Genomic DNA, 18,725 nt, shown 5'->3' on the forward strand with positions numbered 1-18,725 from the left:
CCTGTCTTTTCTTGATCTAGAGGGGAAGTAATGATGAGCATAGTATTTCACAGATGTGGGTTTGACTCTCATTACCTTGTGACCCTAGAGCTTTTCCTAAAATCTCTGAGCCTCCATTTTCTCATGAACATGGGGATAATAATGACCATCTCATAGGACTATGCTGGGAAGGAAGAAATGTAGTGTAAAATAATTAAATGATTGGCTGCCTGTCCTTTTTTCTAGGTAAAGCCTAACCAGCAGTGTGAGATGTATGCGTGTTTGCCTGGGCTCCTGCCTCAGGTTTCTGTGCTGGGCAGGGCACATGGCAGCAGGAATAGCTGTCACTGATGATGGAAATGTGAAGTATGACTCCCATGCCTGATGGCTCTTGTTCCCACCCTTCATTTTGTAGCTCTATTCACAGGTCCCAGGGTGCCTCTGCGGAAAGCAGAGGGCCTGCCTGCGACTTGACAGGAGGCTCAGAAAGGGAGGACAAGGTGGTGGCCACATGCTGCCCTGGGAGCAGGCTAACGGCAGGAGAAGGAGTAAGTCCAAGGAGGGTCAGCAGGTCACATGGTGCCAAGGAGTTTCTGGAGGTGGAGCGGGATCCACAACTCTTACCTCATTGGGAATTTCTTGGACTCTCTAGGAAGCTTTGTGTGATAATGGGGGTTGGGACTTGATCAAGGGATTGTCAATGAGGGACAAGACATGGATTAGGACTCAGGGAGAGGGCAGTGTCTGATCTCACAGGGCTGAATATCAACTCCCCACACCTCCCCAGGCTGAGCACAGATGCTGCACATGTAGACACTCTGGAAACCTGCACTGACTGTCTGAATGGACTCACGGGTGCAATTCCCCCACAGTGGCTCCCTTCCCTGAACTGTGGGAACTTCCATATCTGCTATCTCCTTCCTTCCTGAGAAACTCAGCCTGAGAGAAGGGGCCATCCAGGTATGGGGAGATCCACACGCCTCCACTTGCTGGCCACCTGCTTCCCACATTCCATTCCACACCACAAGGCCCCAGGAATTGGTCTTAGGACAAGACCTGAGGAACTGAACAGGAGAACTTGGGGGGCTCATTGCATGACCCTAGGATGGACGGCAAGTGGTCCTGGATCCCATTCTCATTTCTAAGTTCTCATGAGCTCTACTTATCTCTCCCTTAGCCCAAACTCCAATTTCTCCAGCTTAGAAGGTTTGGTTTTTGAAATTGAATAACGGGAAGAGGTTTTAGAGCATTCCACATTCTTCCCAATGCAGAATTTGGAGTATAAATGCTCTAGCGTGCAGCATTAGTTTCCTATTTCTGCACTTAAATTTACCCCACAACTTACTGGCTTAAAACAACAAATATTTTCTCACAGGTTATCTGGGTCAGGAATCTGAGTGCAGCTTAACTGGGTTCTCTGGCTCACAGTCTCATAAAGACTCTAGTTAGTGTGTCAACCAAAGCTACCATCAACTCAAGGCTTCACTGGGGGCTTGATATCTGCCTCCACGCTCACCTCCATGTCTGGTGACAAGACTCAGAGCTTTGGTGGCCATGACATATCACATTAGTTCCCTGCCCCATGGATCTCTCCCAGGGGCACCTCGCACGATGGCAGCTGACTTCCCTCATTGTAAGTGAGAGAGAGGAAGAGCAAGACAGCAGTCACATTCTTTTTGTGACTTAACTTTGGAAGTGATATCTCATCATTTTTGCTGTATTCTATTCATTTAGAGTTGAGTCACTGGAGCAGTCCACCCTTAAGGGAAAGTGGCTGCACAAGGATGTGAATTTCAGCATTGCTGGGAGCCATCTTAAAGACTGTCCACTACATGTGCCTAAAACATGGAATGATTCTTGGTCCTCTTTTCCCTCATACCCCACATCTAAGTCATACCCCACATCTTGTCATCTCTACATTCAAATAGACACAGAATTCAACCACTTCCCACAACCTCCATGGCTATCTCCTTGTTCTAAGTCACTGTTATCACTCCCCTGGATTATTGCCATAGTTTCCTAACTCTGGTCTCCCTGCTTCCACCTTACACACATCAGGCTATTTTTATCACAGCAGCCAGAGGGATCCTATCACACTTCAGACGCCCCCAGTGCCTTCCTATCTCAAAGTAAAGTCGAGAGGAGTCTGTAATAAGCTATGGACCCCTATTCGAGCTGCCCCCACCTCTCTGACTATATGTCTTGCCACTTTCCCACTTACACACTGGGCTCTGGCCACAATGGGCCCTTGACATTCACTGTCTTCCCTCAGGAATTTTGCCTTTGTTGTCCTCTCTTCCTCGAATAATCTTCTCCCATTAGGTGCATAGCTTATTCTTTCACTTCTTTTAAGTCTCTACCCAAACATTATGTTATTTCTAAAACACTCTCTGACGTCCCGACATAAAGCAGTACCCACAAACCTAGCATTCCCGTCCCTGTTATACTGCCATATGCTGCTCATAGCAATCTCACCGTCTGACATGCTATGTACTTACTTGGTTATTATCACATGACCCCTTCACATGCATGTTAGCTCCTTGGGGAACAAGGAGTTGCCTTTTTTTAATTTTTTTTATTTTTTTTATTTTTTTTATTTTTTTTATTTTTTTTAGGAGTTGCCTTTTTATTTTCACTGTTGTACACCCTTGTCTAGAACAGTGGCTGGACCACCCATGTACTTAATAAAGACTTGCTGAGTGAATGATTCTACGCTTCATTCAGCACTTCAGTTACCATTTTCACTGGAAAGCAGTTGGAATTTAAAAACTTTTCTCTACAAGTCACCTGACTTTTGCATTAAAAAGCCTTAGCTCTACAGTCTACTACCTTGGCTTTGAGCTTAAAAGACCCACTGCGCAACTCAACCACCTCTTGGATCTAAGCTGTGTCCACCTGCACACTTAGTAATGTTGCCTGAGTCTTAGGGTCTAACACTAAAGGAAACTTGGGGTAAGAGTCTGTATATACAATTCACAAAATGTTTGGTAAGGGTCTTCTTTGTTAATATCCCCAGACCTTATCCCACTCCACAGGCATGATGCTTCCTCCCCTTTCCTTCCTATGATACCTACCAAATCTCAGCCAAGAGTCAGACATCAGCAATAGGGACATTCAAGGAGTCTGCCTCTTTATCTCCTGATAACATTCACCCAGGAAGCTTCCAATACTAAAAGTAGAGCTCAACCTGGGCCAAATGGGTCAAGATTGAGGTGGCTGCAAGTCACCACTGTGGTTAATTATAAGTGCCAGGTTCCCTGGGCTTCCAGGGATGGAGAAGTCTCAAGAAGAAAGAAAAGGAGGAGAGGGCAGCTGTGCGATGCCAGAAAAAGTTGGGATCCTGTGGCTCTACTGCTTCCAGGGAGAGTCAGACCAGAGGCTATCACCTGGGGTCACAGCACACACACTTACATGAAATTACTAGCCATTCTCTCCTTGCTTCAAAAACACTGTTAAACATTTTGAGTAGGAAACAGAGCAGACCCAACCTCTGTTCTCACTGAGGCAAAAGCTCTAGTGGGAAAGGCAAACGTTGACCATAAATGTATGATTACAAGTTCTGATAAGGTAATTAAGGATGCTTTAGGTTTATCTATAATGTAAAAAGGGGTGGATATCCTCAATACCATGAAGAAAGTGAAGATGTGAGGAGTTTGAGTCACTGAAAAAAGGACGGTGTAGTTGATCTCAAACATGAGTGAAAGAACTTCCAAGTTGAAGCTGGGAAACACTTTGGGTGAATCAAAATCAGGTGGGTACATGAGAAGACTCTTGATATACCTTAAGGGCAGAGACATGCCACTTAAAAAGAGTGACATGATCCGATTTCTGTTTTAAAATGCGCCTCTGGCTACAGTGTGAGGAAAAGACTTAAAAGGGAAAGAGTTAGTGAGGCAGCTGATAGGCTGTTCAAGCCCGAGATGAATTCAAAGAAATGACACAGGAGGATTTGCGATGTATTTAGATGAAAGGATGGGGGGTGGGAATGATACGCAGGTTTGCAGGCTTGATTAAGTAAGTGGATGGGAATGTCAGACACTGAGATGGGGACACAGAATGAAGAGCCTGATGGGGGAGGTAAATAATGAGGACGGTTTGTAATTTCTAAGTTGACAGTAGGATACAGGCATGTAGATGATTTGCATGCTGTCATGCACATACAAAATGGTTCCAGAATTCCATCCAAAGTTCTTTTGGCCCCAAAGCTTGTCCCCTAACACCAAGTTCAATGGTCCCTGCTAGCAAGGACCACCAAATACAGTGAAGGAGGTAGACTCTATGAGTGGGTTGGAGAGCAAGGTTGCCAAGGGTGCTGTTCTAGTTACTATTGTTGCATACAAAACACCCTAAAACCTAGGGGCAATAAACAGCCATTTCAGGAGGGTCAGTGATGTTATGGCCAGGAATTCAGACAGGGTATGAGAATGGCTTGTTTCTGCTTTATGTTGCCTGGGGTCTTGGCTGGGAAGACTCAGCTAGGAGTGACAAATTCCAGGAGCTGTTATCATCTCAAAGCTTCTTCGTTTATACATGTAACAGTGGAGTTGGCTGTTGGCTGGCACCTTAGAAACTCTTACATGTGTCTTTATCATGCAGTCTCTGTGTTTTGTGCTAGTTTAGGCCTCCTCATAGCAGGGCAGCAAGATTTGAAAAATGAGCATCCCAAGATATAAAATAGAAGGACAGGGAAGTTTTATGGTCAAGCCCTCAGAAGTCGCATCACATCACCTGTGTTGTTCTCACAAGCCTGTCCAGATTCATGGGAGAGGATACTTTTACCCACTTCTCCATGGGAGGAGTGTCAAAGAGCATGAGGGAAGGGGGCTATTGCTGCAGTCAGCTCTGGAAAATGCAGTCTCTCACCATTGAAAAGGTGGAGTGGGTTGGAATGATGAATGCTAAATGGAACGCTCTGGCCAGTTCCTTGTCAAGGGCCCAACAGGGAATCTCAATCAGAAGGAAAGAGGAAGGAAGGAAGGAAGGAAGAAAGAAAGGAAGGAAGAAAGAAAAAGGTAGAATAATAAGGTCTCAAGCTAAGAAGGAACTTCTCATGTGACAGAACAAATTATTTGGTCTCTGACTTCCTCTTTGATCTGCCCCTTCTCATCACCAACACACAGTCAGCTGCAGGAAGGATGAAAGGATCAGGATCAGTGGGGAAACTGAGTCACAGAAGGCAGTGTCTGGCATGGGGACCATAGAAGCTCACATCTGAGAGGCCTGGACACAGCTTTTGTGCTGGCTGTTGCTGCTCGGACGAGGAGGCACATTCCTGATGTGGGAGTTTCCCCTGCTCATCCACTCCATTCTGCCCCAGAGCTGACCCCAGACCAGAGCAGACAGAACAGGCACCCCTGCTTCTCCCAGCTGTGATCTGGTTGTGTTGTTCTCCCTGCAGATGAACATGCTAAGGCCCCTCCTCACCTCCCACAGGCCTCCTCCATCCTCTAAAACAGCAGCCATCCTTCCCCTCCACGTATTTTAACTCCTTGCTCACCCAAAGCCACGTCCCCTGCCATGCACTCTCCAAGCCAGAGGCGCCCATCAGACGTGGCTTATTTTTAACACTGACACCTCTGGAGGGGAGAGAACAGGGCCTCACTCCTCTGAGGCCCCTTTCCCAGGAGCTCCCCCCCTGAACAGCTGTGCAGTTCACTGAGCCCACTTGTTGGGCTGTTATAGAAGATGGAACACACCCTCCATATGGCAAAATTTGTCCCTGAAGCTCCTGGATGAGGAATGGCCACCAGCACCCTTGAGATGGAGTGTGGGTGTCCTGGGATCACAGCCTAGGCACTAAGACAGTCTTCCAGGGCCTCTCCAAGCATCTTGGGGCCCTTATAGCAGTAATTTCTTAGCGTGTGCCTGATTCCTGTTTCACAATCTAGAAGCAGGAACTCTCAATATCCCACAGCACTTTCCTCCCATGATAGTCACTTCCTCTTATATCAGGGAGACAAGGCTTCATTTCCCACCACAGAGCACAGAGTCTTGGGCCTCTCCAGGACAACATTCAAAGCAGGTTCCATACTGTATTTGTTTTTCTCTTTCTGACTTACTTCACTCTGTATGACAGACTCTAACTCTATCCACCTCACTACAAATAACTCCATTTCGTTTCTTTTTATGGCTGAGTAATATTCCATTGTATGTATGTGCCACAAATACAGTATGCTAACACATATATATGGAATCTAAGGAAAAAGAAAAAAAAAGGTCATAAAGAACCTAGTGGTAAGATGGGAATAAAGACACAGACCTACTAGAGAATGGACTTGAAGATATGGGGAGGGGTAAGGGTAAGCTGTGACAAAGTGAGAGAGTGGTATAGACATATATACACTACCAAATGTAAAATAGATGGCTAGTGGGAAGCAACCACATAGCACAGGGAGATCAGCTCGGTGCTTTGTGACCACCTAGAGGGGTGGGATAGGGAGGGTGGGAGGGAGGGAGATGCAAGAGGGAAGAGATATGGGAACATATGTATATGTATAACTGATTCACTTTGTTATAAAGCAGAAACTGACACACCATTGTAAAGCAATTATACTCAAATAAAGATGTTAAAAAAAAAAAAAAAAGCAGGTCCCAGGAGCCACCAAGATGCATGTCCCTGCCTCCTCGTTCTAACTGCCGCTTCCATCTTGCTGCTGCCTCTGCTACTGGGACTTACCGGTGAGCGCCATGGCCTCAGGTAACACTGTGCAGGGATGCTCACCTGAGTTTGGTAGTGGTACCATTTCTGCACTGGCTGTGGGGCAGGTAGAGTCTGTTCCAGGGCCTCATTCTTTTCTGCCTCTTTCTCTTCAGGACGTTTCTCTGAATATTCTCTTTTACAACAAGGATCTCCTAAACAAATTCCCCCAGAATTCTTATTACTTAAGAAGCCCTTTCCTCTCCAGTTCAGGTTCAGGCAAGATTTAGCCCACCCAAGCATTTCTCAGGACAGGGATTCCTAGCTGCTCCTCAACTCCTATATTTCTGACACCCTGTGAAGGATCCATGACCCTCTGCGGCTTTACCTGCAAGAATGGGTACCATCCTGAGGAAGGAAGTGAATGTGTGGCACATGACTCTTCCATCTTGCTGAAGACCATAGAATCTGGGAGTCAGAGTTGTCTTAGTTCAGAGGGACATAGATAGATGATAGATAGATAGATAGATAGATAGATCAACCACCACTACACATGCATTGTAGAACTATTAGAAAAAAATTGGTAAGTGGTACTTTTTAGACTATTAAGTCTCCCAGAGTCTCAGATTTTTAGAATTATATTCTTCATGTGGGAGTTATACCTGCCTGTTCACTTTATTTTCCCTAGATCTGACCCAAGACCCAGGCAGACTGGTGAGGCATCTCTCCCCTCCCAGCAGTGTTTACATCTCAGTTGAAAGGTCATCCTAAAAGTGACTAAAAGCATAAATATATTTTTGAAACCTAATGCCTGGGTTTTAATTCAAGTTCCATCACTTATACCATGTTTGACATTGGACAATTACTGAACTTCTCTGTGCCTCTGTTGTCTGAAAAATGGGGTAAATAATAATACCTTACTAATAGGATTGTGGTGAAAATTAAAGAACTTCGTTAATATATTTAAGTATTTTGAGTGATGTTTGGCACACAATAGCTTCTGTGGAAGCTCTGGCTGTTATATTCTCCAGGGTTTAGTTAATGCAAATATGAACACATAAAAATGATCCCACTGTTTCTGGCCTTTACAACACTCATTCTGGGTCCTTGACAAGCTTGTGTCTTCGTTTAAAACTCACGTAAGGCATGAAAAACAGGAATCATTCGTCATGCTTCATAGAAAAAGGAACCAAAACAGAGGGAGAGTTCTTCCCAGAATCTCCAGGCTTATCAGTACTGGGGCTGGGTGTTGAGCCCATGTCCACCTGGTGCCCAGGCCAGGGCCCTCCCTTGGACTCCAGGTCAACAGTGGGAGGCCCTCAGGCACAGTCCTGGCTTTTTTTTTTTTTTAAATTTTCAGTTTCAGGGTCACTAAAAACCTCAAGAGGAGTCCCTTAGGCCAGACAGGGGACCTGGAACTGACTTGTGTTTCCCTCCAGGAGTGGCAGGTGAGGAAACGCTGCAGGTGATTCAGCCTGAGAAGTCAGTGTCAGTTGCAGCAGGAGAGACGGCCACTCTGCACTGCAGCGTGACCTTCCTGCTCCCCGTGGGACCCGTCAAGTGGTTCAGGGGAACTAGCCAGGCCCAGAGTGAATCTACAATATCAGAGGAGGCCCCTTCTCCCGAGTACAATTATTTCAGACACAACAGGGAGAAACAACACTGACTTTTCCATCCACATCAGTAACATCACCTCAGCAGATGCTAGTGTCTACTACTGTGTGAAGTTCCAAAGAGGAAGCCCTGATGTGGAGATTAAGTCTGGACCAGGCACCTGGCTCTTTGTGTGTGGTAAGTCCAGACCCCTGAAAATCCAGCCCTCTGTTCTAAGACAGTCACAACTTCCAGTCTTTATCCTAAGGTTCGTGGGTTGTTAGCATTGTGTCAAGTCTGAGGATAAAAGATGAGGATAGTGAGAAGTCACAGTGAAGAAGAAGAGTAAAATGTAATCCCAGGGACATATCAGTACAATCCTAACCCTTCAGAACCTTACAGTTTTCAAAGGCCACAAAAAAGGCTTAAAAGCACAGTGGGTAAAGGTATAGACTCCGGGCCCAAATGGCCTGGTTTCGACTTCTAGCTCTCATTAACAAGCTGTGTGACATTAGTGAATTGCTTAAATACTCTGTGCCTCAATTTCCTCATCTAAAAGATAAGGATGAAAATAATATTTACTTTACGGATTTGTTGTGAGGATTATAAATATAAGTGCGTTTATAATACAAAGTACTTAGAAGAGACCTGTAACATATGAAGTATTATATTAGTGTATATTGTCAGTATTCAGGATATTAAAACCAATCAGATGTAAAAATACATTCTTAATAGCATGGAACCATATATTACACAGAAACAAAGATGTTAGAATTATTGAGGCAGAAAATTGTAAATATTACTTTTTTATGTAGAATATGTAATGCTTATGTTTCTTGAATTTTGTCCTGCATTTGTATAAATCCTGTATATTCTTGGATTTGGTCCTGACTCATACAGTCAAGGCTGAAGACAAACCCTGCAAGACTCAATATCATCCATTAAAAGAAAGCCTGGGAAGCAGAGCAAATAGTTCAGGCCTGTTTGTTAGCAAAGAAATGATTATAATGTTTTTGATATTAAAAAATGAACATGAAAGTTTACTCTAGCAGGATCATAGAAACATACAACAACAGAACTTTTGAATCTTTAAAATTTTAAAGCCTTAGCACCATGGAGAAACAAGGATAATGGTAGGTGGTCTCTTGGGACAAAGAGAAGGTCATATGATTTTCAAGATTTGAAAATAAATAGCAAATTGTATGTGAACATTTGAAGGAAATCAGCATGAAATGTGCAAGGGTAACATTGAACACTAGAATATAAGGAGTACAGCCTTCAAAACTTAGGGAACCTGATTTCCACCTAAAATTCTACACACAGCCAGTTTAAGTTTGCAAGATCATCAAGAACTACATTTCATGTAACCATTTTTTTTTTTTACCAAACAGGGGTTAAATAAAAACCAGGTAAGAATGAAAAGCAGTAATAGGAGACTAGAGACCCCAAGGTAACAGCCATGCACGAGGCTTAGGAATGGCCACCGGTCATTCCAGACCAAGAGGACTGAGAGCTTTAAAGAGGAACATCTCCAAAAGATAGAATTGTTAGAATATTAAATAGTTCACAAACTTATGCCCACCATTTCTAATATTATTTAACATTGAGCTGAAATATAATCCAATGCTTTTAGAAAGAAGAAAGCAATAGAAAGCATAAGAATTATAAAGAAAATGGGAAAGCTGTCTCTCTATGGCATCTGGAAAACTTAATAAGATCAACATTAAATTTTACAATCAATAAGATAATTTAGTAATGTAGCAAGTTATAAAATTAACAAACAAAAAGAAAAATCTTTCATATATCAAACAACAACCAGTAAGAAGATATAATGGAAAAGACAAGACATACATGATAGAAAATTTAAATTAAATTAAATACTTGGGTCAACTTCTACTAAACCCATAATAAGAACTAGATTTACTCACCCACTAAAAATATAGGCAGGACTTCCCTTGCGGTACAGTGGTTAAGAACCCACCTGCCAATGCAGGGGACACGGGTTCAAGCCCTGGTCCAGGAAGATCCCACATGCCACGGATCAACTAAGCCCGTGTGCCACAACTACTGAGCCTGTGCTCTAGAGCCTGTGTGCCAAAACTACTGAGCCCCTGTGCCACAACTACTGAAGCCCACGAACCTAGAGCCCATGCTTCACAACAAGAGAAGCCCCTGCAATGAGAAGCCCGCGCACCGCAATGAGAAGCCCGCGCGCCGCAATGAAGAGTAGCCAAAGCTTGCCACAACTAGAGAAAGTCCGCTTGCAGCAACGAAGACCCAACGTAGCCAATAAATAAATAAAAAAATTTTTTAAAATCTAGGCAAACTATATGAAACAATGGTTGACAAGACATTGGACATCAGGCAACAAACAACAATAATATCTAAGAGATGAGAAACAAATGAGGTGAGACCAAAGGTTACCTCCAGTTTACTCTCTGGGAAAGCTTGCAGGGCACCATGCAGGGAGAGAGGACTCAGATGGAGCCTAGAAGTCTCCCTGAGTTGATTAGGAGGAGTTAGAAGTCCAAGGAGGACAAGGTGGTAGAATTTTCAGAGTGGAGCACCAAAGAGGAAAGAGATACACAGAGAGTGAACTCCAAAGATCTTGAGCTTGGCCTCAGGGGGAAAGTCCCAGGAGCTCACAAAAGGCCAAGACTAGTGCCTGTTCCCATCAAACTGAGTGAAAAACCTCATATTTTGTAGGCATCTGGGAGAGTACACAGAAGGGTTCTGCTGCAGTAGAGGTAAAAGAATTAGCTCTAGGCTAAATGATACTGTGATTCAGCACCACAAATCTTAACTACAACATATGAAAATGTCAAACTGTTCCCAGGTAATTTAGCCATGTCCCAAAATAAGTCGAGCATATTTGTTACATTACAAATTTTCCAATGCCCAACAAAGTAAAAGTCACATCTGGCATGCAATAAAAATGACCAGGCATGAAAAAACAGGAAAATTCAATTTGTAATGAGAAAATCAATCATTTGAAAATGAACCAGAAATGACAGATAATAGAATTAGTACACAAGGACATTAAAGTTATTATAACTACACTATGGATGTTCAAGTAGCTAGAGGAAAGTTAAATATGTGAAGTAGAGGCATGGAAAACATTTTAAAAGATCAAGACTGAAGTTTTAGAGATGGAAACTGCAATGACTAGGATGAAAAATAGACTAGATGGGATTAATTGCAGATAACACACTGAAGAAAAAGATTAATGAACTAAAAGACACAGCAACTGAAACAATCAATAGTCCAGACCCAAATGACTGCACTGAGGAATTCTACCAGACATTTAAGGAATAAATACTAACAATTCTACACATATTCTTCCAGAAAATTGAAGAGGAAGTAATGCCTCCCAATTTTTAGGGTGAACATTATTCTGGTTCTAAAACCAGATAAGGAAAAATATATACCAATATCTCTCATGAACATAGAATTATTATAAAGCTACAATAATCGTACAGGGTAGTATTAGCATCAAGACACACAAGTAGATCAATGGAACAGAATAGAGACTACAGAAATAAACCTGTACATATCGCCAATTGATTTCTTTCAAAAAAAAAAAGTGGTGGAGGAAAGAAAACAAAAAATTGTAAAGGCAATTTGGTGGAGAAAAGAGTTTTTTCAACACTGGCGCTGGATGAATTGGAGCATTAGTAGGCAGACCAATGGAACAGAATTTAAAAATCCAGAAATGAATACAGTTCCTCCTACCATACACCAAAATAAATCCATATGGATCAGATATTTAAATGGAAAAAGTGAAACTGCAAGTATTAGATGAAACTATGTGTGAATTCTTTTATAATCTGGAAGTGGGGAAAACTTTCCCAACATAATTCAAAAAAAAAGAAGCAAAATAAGAATTTGACCAACTGTACAAAAAGAAACTTGCATATGGATGTATACAAGTATAATATTTTGTAACTGATAATATAGACAAAGAATCACCCTAATATATATATATATAGAGCTTCTAAAATTTTAGAAGAAAAACACAAGAAACTTCATAGTATTATGAGCAATCCATATGAAAAGACAATTTACAGAAAATGAAATAGGAATATCTCTTAAACATATAAAAAATATGTTCATCACCTTTATATAAGAGGAAATGCAATTTAAAACTACACTGGGACACAATTTCTCACCTATTTGCTTGGCTAAAAATTCAAAAGTTTAACAACACACTGTGTGGCAGGAGCTATGGGGAAACTGATGCTTCCATATTTTGCTGGTTGAAATGCAAAATTACATTACTCAAAAGGAGGTGAATGTGACAACATCCAGGAAAATTATATGTTACATATACATAGTCGTAATTACATATTATCCTGTGAATACAATCTATCTCTTACAAATGTACCTCAAGGTATGCTAACATAAGTGCAAGATGACTTACAGTTAGTCTCTTGATTACAGCACTATTAGTGAGGACAAAAGATGTGTTTCTAAATAAATTGTGGTACAGTTAGACAATGGGGTTCTCTGCACTGTAAAAAAGCATGAGAAGAACTCAGCACACTGCTTCAGAGGGACCACAGGATAACATTAAACAAGAAAACAACATGTAGAACAGTGTGTGGAGCACACTAGGTTTTATGATTAGAAAAGTGGGAAATACTAGAATATTCATATTGGCTTATTTTTTTAAAAAAAGAAAATAAATCAAAATCTAATTTTAAAAATTTACTGATGGGGAAGGTAAGAGAGTAGAAGGGACAGGAATGAAAGCTAGACTTCTCTGCTCTACCTTGATTGAGGTTTTGACTTTGAAAACCTATGAACATTTAAAAATTCAAAATGAACAAAGTCCTAAATACTAAACTACTAAATCTGAAATGAAATTACTTAATCTAACTATGGCTTACCCTGACAAAGGCAAATTATCTCAAGGGACTTTAAAACATACAGTTTTAGGATGGATTCACCCAGAGGCAGATCCTGAGACAAGGATTTGAGTGCAGGGTCCCCCAACAAGGCAGTGGTGAATCAGAAAGTTTAAAAAGGGTAGGTCCCCAAGCCAACTACCACTGCAGGTAACTGGAGCTTAATCCAGTTGGGAAACTGTGAGAAATGATACATAAGTCTCAGATTTATCCCTCTCTATGGGAAAGGAGTTTGGGATATTATATATCAACTCCCTTTTGGTCATTGATTGAGAGCTGCTTCCAAAGGCATTAGAGGGTCAGTACTCCAATACTTTCAGTGTTCCGTGTGCACAGGTAACCTTCCAAAAAAACAACCATAAAAAAAAAAATAAATAAATAAACCTGTCAGGTAAAACCATGAAGTTACTGGCATTGGAGTGCTCCTGAGTGCACTAAAGTCGTCAAGCTCAGGGAATTTGGGTGAGCCTTGGAGATAGTATGCAACACATAAGAATGTGTATCTATATCCCCAATGAAACATATCTTGAGGACAAAAAGAACCAAAAATACCCCAAATGCTATTCAATAATCATATTGATTGGTATTAATATTGGTGTTGGTGTTGATAAATATTATATATGTATTGTAGGATGCAGTAAATAAGTAATTGTGTTGGTGTCCTTAGAAATTGGGATTTTCAGTATGAGAAGCAGATACAGAGCAGAATCAAAGAAGTTACATTTAAAAACTGCATTCTTAAAATTAAATTAAAACTATTAGCATTAATCCAGTTAATTGTCTTTCTCCTAAAAAAATTACTTACTTCACTACCCTGTCCACCATAATGACCTGGTATACATGTACTCCAAACAGAAGTCCACTACAATACTTTGTGTTTTAAAAAATACTGGTGGGAATTATACCCATCTGGCAGAAAGTTTGGAGACAAAGTTGTCATAGGTTCATAGAAAACTAAACCAATGAAGAGAATGAGACACTTAAAAACTCCTGGGAAAACAAAAAGTTGTACAAGGAAGGAAATTTACTCATGACTTATTAAATGGCCCAGTTGTGAACAATGCTTCTTTGGTCTTAATGATAAAAGTGCTGAATCCTGATAATATCAAAGAGTGGATGTGTCCCTGATAGAAAGATGTGAGGAGAGGAAGTGTGAATAGCAGGTGGAGGGAGATATAAGAGAACTAAGTCATCACCTCCTACAGTAGTAGGTCTATCCATAACATATGACACTGAGAAATGATAGCATGAGCATGTTATGTAGAAAGATAGAGAGAATGTCCAAACAATCAGCTAAAATAGCTAAGAGTGATTGGTCTGTAATTTTTGCAAGGAAAGGAAGCTATGGGTCTGATATTTTTATTACACACCTTAAATGACTTTTTTTAAAAACATCTTTATTGGAATATAATTGCTTTACAATGGTGTGTTAGTTTCTGCTTTATAACAAAGTGAATCAGTTATACATATACATATGTCCCCATATCTCTTCCCTCTTGCATCTCCCTCCCTCCCACCCTCCCTATCCCATGCCTCTAGGTGGTCAGAAAGCACCGAGTTGATCTCCCTGTGCTATGCGGCTGCTTCCCACTAGCTATCTATTTTACGTTTGGTAGTGTACATATGTGCATGAACAATGTGCTTTGGGAAGGAAAGGATGGAGGCAGAGTTATATGATCAGACCTGCATTTTAGCATGATCAGCATAGTCTAGTTTCTGAGTGTGGGTGCAAAGGTGGAGAAGCAAAGTCAGTGAGACAAGCCCGCAAGCTGTTATGATAAGAAGAGGCAAAATAAAAATGAAGAAGAGGAGAAAACTGAACATGAGAGACTGGGGTCATGTCTCACTGGGTGAACCATAAGGGCGGGTATTGTACTAGACAGTAACTTGCCATCTTCATTTCTCTCTCTTCTCTATCCACCTTGCCTTGATCAAAGCTAAGCCTTCTCTTCCAGAGATTTCTGGCCCCTCCAACAGGGCCAATCCAGGCCAGATAGTGAATCTCACCTCCTTATCAATTGGCTTCTTTCCCAAAAACATACACCTCAAATGGTTTGAAAATGGTGTGGAGCTTCCAGCCCATCAGACCCTCATCGTCCGTCCTGAAGATGCTTCCTCCTACATCATCATCAGTGCTGCCCTGGTGACCCTTGCCTTGCCCTTACTCCGCTCCTAGGTCACCTGCCAAGTGGCTCACAGTGAATTGCAGAGGTAAGGGCCACCCACCTACCCCCATGGCCCAACCTAGGTGACCTCCACCTGTTCCCTGTTTGGAGCACCTGACCTGAGTTCTCCCATTCATTCTTCACCAAACCGCACGTGACGTGGGTATGAGTTTCCCTAACTTTTATGACCATCCTATTTCCTTTAAGGCCATGATCCAGTCCTTCTCTTTCCATGCTTCCTTCTCTTTAGTATATACTGGGAGCTGGAATTTCATTCATTTAACAAGTGTTTATTGAGTATTTGCTATGTGGCAGCATTATTCTAGGTGCTAGGGTTTTCATGGTAAACAGAACAGACCTGGTTCTGCATCACTGAGTTCATAGTCATGGAACTTCGTCAACCAATATGGTATAACTATATGATTATGACTTTTAACATTTGCTGTGATAGAAAGAGTACTGAAATAAACCCATGCACATATGGTCATCTTATCTTTGATAAAGGAGACAAAAATATACAATGGAGAAAAGACAGCCTCTTCAATAAGTGGTACTGGGAAAACTGGACAGCTATATGTAAAAGAATGAAATTAGAACACTCCCTAACACCATACACAAAAATAAATTCAAAATGGATTAAAGACCTAAATGTAAGGCCAGACACTATAAAACCCTTAGAGGAAAACATAGGCAGAACACTCTATGACATAAATCACAGCAAGATTCTTTTTGACACACCTCCTAGAGAAATGGAAATAAAAACAAAAATAAACAAATGGGACCTAAGGAAATTTAACAGCTTTTGCACAACAAAGGAAACCATAAACAAGACGAAAAGACAACCCTCAGAATGGGAGAAAATATTTGCAAATGAAGCAACTGACAAAGGATTAATCTCCAAAAGATACAAGCAGCTCATGCAGCTCAATATCAAAAAAACAAACAACCCAATCCAAAAATGAGCAGAAGACCTAAATAGGCATTTCTCCAAAGAAGATATACAGGTTGCCAACAAACACATGAAAGGATGCTCAACATCACTAATCTTCAGAGAAATGCAAATCAAAACTACAATAAGGTATCATCTCACACTGGTCAGAATGGCCATCATCAAAAAATCTGCAAACAACAAATGCTGGAGAGGATGTGGAGAAAAGGGAACCCTCTTGCACTGATGGTGGGAATGTAAATTGATACAGCCACTATGGAGAACAGTATGGAGGCTCCTTAAAAAACTAAAAAGAGAACTACCATACGACCTAGCATTCCCACTGCTGGGCATATACCCTGAGAAAACCATAATTCAGAAAGAGTCATGTACCACAATATTCATTGCAGCTCTATTTACAAGAGCCAGGACATGGAAGCAACGTAAGTATCCATTGACAGATGAATGGATAAAGAAGATGTAGCACATATATACAATCGAATATTACTCAGCCATAAAAAGAAACAAAATTGAATTATTTGTAGTGAGGTGGATTGACCTAGAGTCTGTCATACAGAGTGAAGTAAGTCAGAAAGAGAAAAACAAATACCGTATGCTAACACATATATATGGAATCTAAGAAACAAACAAACAAAAATGGTTCTGATGAACCTAGGGGCAGGACAGGAATAAAGACGCAGACATAGAGAATGGACTCAAGGACACAGGGAGTGGGAAGGGTAAGCTGGGACGAAGTGAGAAAGTGGCATGGACATATATACACTACCAAATGTAAAATAGATAGCTAGTGGGAAGCAGCCGCATAGCACAGGGAGATCAGCTCGGTGCTTTGTGACCATCTAGAGGGGTAGGATAGGGAGGGTGGGAGGGAGACGCAAGAGGGAGGAGATATGGGGATATATGTATATGTATAGCTGATTCACTTTTTTAGCAGAAACTAACACACCATTGTAAAGCAATTATACTCCAATAAAGATGTTTTAAAAAAAAAGAAGAGTACTGAAATAGATGGAAACAAGAGAGATTTAGTTTACAAGGAAATATGTTTTTGAAGTAGCGATGGTAGAACCAAGGCATAAAAGATGAAAAAGAGTCACCCAAGTTAAGAGTAGAGTGTTCCAGGCAGAAGAAACAGAACGTGCAAGGCCCTGAGGTGGGGTGGGGTGGAGAGTAAGACATGTTTGCGGAGCAGAGAGGAGGCCCAAGTGGATGGATCTTAGTGAGAAGAGGGGTGCCTGAGAAAGGAAATGGCTGGAGAGAAGGGACAGGGACCAGATCACACAGCTCTTATAGGCCACAGCAAGGAAGTTTCTCTCACTTTGGAATCTCCACATGGGCTCCTAAACCCTTGTCCAGACCACCATGTCACCACTGCTTTGCAGCCAGTACTGCCTTTGAAACAGGCTTCCTAAATCCACCTTGGCAGCAAGGGAGGGAACAATGCAGGCAAGGCCACGCCCCACCTTTCTTACTCTGACCTAATAAGACAAACCCATTATGGTGGTGTCAGACTTTGTATCTAAGCTTGCTCAACATATGCTTAACGTAGTCCCTCAGGACATAACTCCTGGGATAATACAAATGTTACCTCACTCTGGAAATGTTCATTGTAAAAATTACATCATAGTGATTTGATTTCCACCATCACCCATCACCAACAAACAAAACAAGGTCTTTCTTAATGACTAGAATTTTTATCAATCCTTTTTCTTCCTAAAGTTCTATATCCATTCTAATTCCTGCAGTGAACTTTATACTACTGTAGCATATTTTTATGTGAAAGTCTTTTATGGACCACAACATTATACATATCATAGAGAACTAAGAGAACACAGAGAACCGTTATCAGAAGTATATAAATTAAATTTATTTGGTTTTTCCTTATGAACTAATGGTGTGTTTAAAAATTATTTTAAATTGAATCGCATAATTGATCAAAACAACCCAGATATATGACAAATTCTGGCAAATAATTATTAAAAATAACAATTAAATTTATATCAAAAAAGCAGCTCTGTGAGACAGATGGAGGAGCTTGTGGTTCTTTGATTAAAGCGGGCTCTCTGGACAGCAATATTTTGAACTGTCCTTTTAAATTGTGTCCCAAATTCTTTACACCAAGGGCAATGTACCACAGTTAGTTTTGGAATGTATGCGAAAGAACTTTTTTTTTTTGTAAATGTGAAGAAGGAGAATTGAGAAACAGGAGGCAAGAGAGAGATCCGGCCTTAGTGTGCAATTTTAGGAAAGAGTCTGGATCTCTCAGCATCTGGAGATTAATGTATTAAATTACCTACGTATTTATTCTTTAGGATGTCATTATGTGCTCCCAGGGTAAGTGTAGCAACAGTAAGTGTAGACAGTCTTCAAAGTCGCTATGAATTTGGCTTCATCCCTCCCACGTTCTCCCTACTCATCATGGTCACCTTAAAGTCCTTGGAACATGCTAGGCTTCACCTCAGGGACCCTGCCCGTGCCCTTCCCTCTGCCTGAGA

General features: G+C 41.4%; 1 pseudogene; it reads left to right on the forward strand.

The window, feature by feature from the left end:
• Positions 1 to 1,590: 1,590 nt before the first annotated feature.
• LOC133104165 (signal-regulatory protein beta-1-like) overlaps positions 1,591 to 18,725 on the forward strand; it is a 36,888-nt pseudogene continuing 19,753 nt past the window's right edge.

This window comes from Eubalaena glacialis, chromosome 13 (assembly GCF_028564815.1).
Source record: "Eubalaena glacialis isolate mEubGla1 chromosome 13, mEubGla1.1.hap2.+ XY, whole genome shotgun sequence".
NCBI lineage: Eukaryota > Metazoa > Chordata > Mammalia > Artiodactyla > Balaenidae > Eubalaena > Eubalaena glacialis.